The sequence below is a fragment of the Brachyhypopomus gauderio genome, unplaced genomic scaffold (genome assembly GCF_052324685.1).
Source record: "Brachyhypopomus gauderio isolate BG-103 unplaced genomic scaffold, BGAUD_0.2 sc205, whole genome shotgun sequence".
NCBI classification, from domain to species: Eukaryota; Metazoa; Chordata; class Actinopteri; order Gymnotiformes; family Hypopomidae; genus Brachyhypopomus; species Brachyhypopomus gauderio.
The window spans coordinates 40,751-46,375 of record NW_027507026.1 but is presented as its reverse complement, the minus strand read 5'-3'; the positions used below and the strand labels follow the sequence as shown (position 1 = coordinate 46,375).

At 41.7% G+C, this 5,625-nt stretch overlaps 1 long non-coding RNA gene across 1 annotated transcript; it reads left to right on the top strand.

Moving 5' to 3' along the window:
- Positions 1 to 329: 329 nt before the first annotated feature.
- LOC143502760 (uncharacterized) lies at positions 330 to 4,772 on the top strand. The gene is made up of 3 exons (XR_013127159.1): positions 330 to 891; positions 3,703 to 3,779; positions 4,002 to 4,772. It is a non-coding gene; the product is annotated as an uncharacterized LOC143502760 (long non-coding RNA).
- The last annotated feature ends 853 nt before the right edge of the window (positions 4,773 to 5,625 follow it).

Here is a 5,625-nt window from a genome sequence, read left to right as displayed (position 1 = left end):
TTATTATTATTATTATGGGTCAGGGGCTGTACTGTGATACTGATCACATCACCCTGGTAAAACCCCTATTAATGTCAATACCAGAAAAACAAGCATAAAAACAGCTCAAATTAAAAACATTCATCTGACATTCTCATGTAAAATTAGAGTATGTTGAAAAAAAAATTTTTGTTGTTGCAGAAACACCTGTTCTGGACTTTTCTTCTCATCTTCCACCTCTAGGTGATCAAGAAACATTCATACAAAAAACACATTTGCTAATTTACTGAAGTTTACATTAACACAGATCAGCTGAAAAATATTCACCTGTTATTACCACACAATATTTAATAAGGGTGTAACGATCTGCGCTGGGCAGAACATGGAGACGGACACAAACGCGGAGGAGAGCGAGATTTAATACAGGAAATTCCAAAAGCAGAGTCGTAGTGGCAGGCAGGGGTCATAACGGGAAGGCAGTCCATACAAGAAATAACAACAGACATACTCGGACAGATAAACCAAACACGACGGGGAAACACGGAACAGGCAGGAATGCAGGCAGCGGAAACAATACTCACAACGAACAGATATACCAAAGCACAAGGCACGAAGTAGACAAAATCACGGATCACACGACTGGGGAATGACGGGACTTTATACATAGAAACTAACTAGGGACAGGTGATGGCACTGACACTGGGCGTGGTAACAAACAAGGAAACACGAAGACAAACGAGCAGGGCGGGACCAGAGCCGTAGAAAGAGAGAGTTGCGACACTCCCATAGACTCCTATTGTAATTCAGGAATGCGGAAGTAAACGTGCCATGGGGAGACCAATAGTTCCAAACATGCTATAGTTCCAGCATTGAACTGCGTATGTTTGAAGCATTTCCGCGGCTGTTTTTCTGGTAAGTTAATGAATTATTCATCGTTTCCCATATCATCCTCCATAAATGTGATTAGTATTACTGTTATAGTTAAGTGGTCACTTGTTGTTAGTTTATTTCTGCATTTTAAATACCTTTAGCTTAAATTACACTTCGCTAGCATTAGCTATGTTATTAAAAGCAGGAATCACTTAGCGGTGCATTAGCCTCAGAGTATTCAGTCACTAGGATAGTTGTTAAATTCAGTAATACCTATATAGATTTGATCATATTGTAATTAATGGTAACTATCTGAAGTAGAAAAGATGGTTGGATTGTAGTGAAGTTACTCTTTGGTTGATTAATTAATTAGCTAGTGTTTCAGTGACAGGTGATAAAACCAGCAGCTTCTACATGGATTTATTTATACAGGATGCAACAATCAACAGGTCTATATATAATCTCAACACAATTTAGTAACAATTTTTTTTATTTAATTACGTATGATGCTTAGGATTGTCATTACCATCATAACATTTAAAATATTTTTTTTTAGGCCAGTGGTGTGATGACCAGACCAGTGGAGCAATGCAGATTGGTAATTACTGCAGTAACTGGTGGAGTGGGGATGAGAAACAGATCCTCCATACCTACTGAAGTTTAAGTAACACTGGGTGGCAGGACATTTGTAGGAGTTAAAGACAGACCAAGCACATTCATGGTAACAATGAAAGTATTTGATGGGGGTGTATTTACAGGTGTTGCATGGCTTTGCTGGCTTTTCTTAGCCATTTTCATCTGGCTTTTACTTCCAAAATGCCCAGTTTTGGACAGTGTGTGTTTTTTCCTCTCAGCCTGGATGTGCTTTGCTGCGATTCTCAACCTCAGCCTGATGTATCTGTTAGCTATTTTTTGTTTAACATCATGGCATGAGGGAAGCCTACTGTCTAAGAGCCTAGCCTCTATCTCCATTAAATGTTTTGCATTAGGGAGTGCCATAAGTGAGGCACTGGTCCTAGTTCGAAACAATTGATCGATTTTCCGAACTAGATCAAAAGCCTCCTGTGATGGCCGACAAAGTGCACCTGACTTGAATTCCTTCAATTTTAGTAAAATACTGTGCTCTTCTTCAGGGCTCTCGTTACTGTGCTTAATTGCAATTTGACATTCATTACAAATTTTGGAATATTTGATTACTTGATTCACAATGTACCCTGTCAGATGATAGAGAGCACAGGTCTCCATTTTTGTGTAGTCAGGTGAGGGTGTAGTCACAGGGTTGTGCTCCAACAGGTCATCCACTCTGATGCCAGGACTGGGAAATTCCTCTTTAGCATCCAGGAAGTCTGCCAATAGGCTACTGTCATCCTCCTGATAGCTTCCTGATTTTAGTGTAATAAGAAACTGTCCAACTGATATTGATCTTAGTGCCTGGTGAAACTCTACAGGAGTTGGGACTGGATTCCTCTGTCTTATGCAGCTAAACAGATTTTCAAGACAGTCTTGTGTAAACCTGCTTGTCAACACAAAAAAGTGTCCCTGGGCCAGCATGTCTTCTTGGATTGACAATATTGTGGATGTTGCCATAATGATTCCTGTTTGCACAGGTTTCCAGCTACCCTGTCGACCAATCTTCAGACCATGAAACAACTGGATCATTTGCTGAAGGAACATGATAGATTTATGATATTGATCGTTATTATGCCTGCTCAGTGCCATTACTGGGTGGCGAGAAGACATGATGTCAAACCAGTGGTTCACCTGCTCCAGGAACCATGCTGTTGTCAGGTAAGAGTCAGGTCGCTGTTCTTGCTCCACCATGTATTTCAGCCCGGCACTTGTTGCTTTGCTAAAGACATTTAATGCAGGGCCTACCTTCATCTTGTCAAAATGACTGGGGTGAAGGGTTTTATGTGACACATTTGGAGCAATTTTTAGTGTCATCCCCTCTTGAAAAGCCACCAAATCTTGCAACGGGCCAATCAAAGCTTCACAGGAAGAGAGCTTCTCCCTCTCCACTATATCTGGAGGAATTGTAAACGTCTGTCCACGGACAAGGGCATTTCTCAAGTTCTTAACTAGATGTGGGACATCTGGCATAAAGTATAGCCTTCTGTCTGGTTTTGCTGGATGTGGAATAGATGTTTTATTATGGTCCACTCCGAAAGCCTTCCACATTGCCCGATTAGGGCTGCCCATGTCAGTGGTGATATTAATAACATGTAGCCCTATGGAGTCTGCTCTGTGAATAATGTCTAAAATGAGTGGTTTATAAACTGCCCCATCAGTGGAGTTACCACTGTAGTGGTAAGCCACTACTTGTTTCCAGCGTGTTGTGCTCCCTGTCAACATAAAAACACATGCATGCGTTGCTTCTCCTGTGTGGCCAGGTAAAGTCACATCCCCATAAAGCTTTCCTGTTCCCAGGTGCAGTTCCACGCTTGGTGTGATTGACATCTCATCAAGAGTCAGCACACATTCCTTCTCCATCTCATTTAGGCTATCTACCTTCAGCTTAAGCATGTCAAACACTTCCCCCAATATTCCTGGTTCCATCTTTATAAACTGTAGTCTTCTTTGCAGGGTTCTAATGTCAGGGAGAGGAATCTTCATGTCCTGCAGGAGCTTGTAGCCTGTTGCGCCTGTAGCAAAATGGAGTTTTATGGCCTTTTTAATGATGTCATTTCCCCATCTGATGCCCCTCTTGCTCTTCATTCCAATTGCATTCATCTGAGTTTTAGAAAAAACTGCTCCAAATTTTTTTTCCCTAACGAAATTTCTTCTCCGTAGGACTGCATTTATTCTTTTTTGTCGTTTAAGGGCTGCTTCTAAACTTTTTATTTGTGTTTTTAGGTTCTCCCTCAGGTCTTTCTCACTTGCCCCTGGCTCACTTGGATGCTGCACACTCGTACTTGGCTCACTGCTTTCTGGTATACCTCTCTCAGTCTCCTCACAGCCTCCACCTTCCCTTATTTCACTTCCCTCACTTTCCCTTCTCTGTCTTTCCTCATTTCCTTCAGTAATATCTGAAATTATTGCATGGCATTGTTAGGTTTAAAAAACGGGGTTAGCAATTGAAATACAAATTAACTTTATTAATTATAATCGTATGAATTATTATTTAAAATCATTCATACCTAATTTTATTTTAGGACAATATGTGTGGTCACTCGTCACTGCAAGAGAAATGACAGGAGATTTTGGGGTTCTCAGAGCAGGGGCCTTCCTTTTCTTAGGCTCAGGACGATGGATAAATATGGTTGGAACAGCATCAGCTTTCAATTTCACTTGGCCTGTTTTGGTTGTCGTGAATTGTTCTCCCTCAAAGTGTGCCTGCAGAATGAGTTTAAATTCCTCACAGAATCTCAGACCACATATCATATCTTTATTTGAAGTCAGGTACGCAATGCAACACAAAAAAGAAACAATAAATCATGATCTGCACATATGGTGTATGAACAGAACTTACTGCACATAGTTTTCTGTTATTGTAATTTCTTGTGATGGTCAGGTTGCTTCTACTGATTTGGGCCAACCACTTTTTTCTTCTGTAGGTATCTTTTGGAAACCCATACATCCGGATCCCTTTCTCTGACCGATTGGTACATCCAAATGCTGCACAGCCAACCATGTTCAATAAGAAATCAATCTGTAGAAGTTTGATGTGAAACGAAAATGTTAGGGATGAATTAATTTATGTATTTAATAATGTTATTTTAGTGTTGTAATGTGGCTAATGAATTAATTTATGTATTTACTGATGTTATTTTTGTCTTGTAATGTGGCTAATGAATTAATTTATGTATTTAATGATGTTATTTTAGTGTTGTAGTGTAGACTACAGAATAAATCTATGTATTAAATGTTAAATGTGTTTTTAGTGTTGTTTTGTGGACTAAATAAATCTATGCCTGAACCTTTAATAGTGCAGGCTGCTTCAACAGGCTATTTGTAACTCTAGTTTTGTTCAAAGATACTATAAAAATTATATCAATAAATATTTATTGAAAGTTGATATAAATATTAAGTTGATATAAAGCAGATTAAGTGTTATATCGCCGGTGGATGGCTCCAGAGCTAGCGAGCTAGTAACGTATTGAATCACATCTGTGGATCTGAGGTAAATAAACTGGATATTTTTTTTCGTCGTGAGATATCGGAAGTGTGGCGTGAGAGCGTGTGAAAACGGTCAAATGCGTGCTGGCAACCCTGTATGTTGTAATATTTACCAGAAATACGGTAACCGCTGATGTCTTTCCCGTTTAAAACCATTCAGTGTTCGTGTTTGATTGGAACTATACGGTCCTCCATGAACCACGTGACCTCTGAGCGGCGAGATCACAGAGTGTCGCAACTCTCTCTTTCTACGGCTCTGGGCGGGACAAACAGGCAGGAAACACGGACATGAGGGAACCCAGAGTGACAGCTACGAGAGGGGGCGTTGCCCTACGTGACAGAACCCCCCCTCAAAGCGTGCCACTCCGGGGCACGCAAGGGCAGACAGGACAGGGACAGCGGACACAGGACAGACCGGAGGGACAGGACCAGACAAAATAGGACGGGGGACCTGGGACACGGCAGGGACTGGAGACAGGGAGACAGGCCAAGAGCTGGGCCGGGACACGGCATGACACGGGACACAGGGGGGCAGGACAGGGCCAGGGCGAGGCACAGGAGCAGGACTGGACCGGACAGGACTGGGGACAGACACTGGAGCGGGGCCAGGGGACAGGGCAGAGGTAAACACTGAGGCAAACACGGCTTGGACGATGGCGA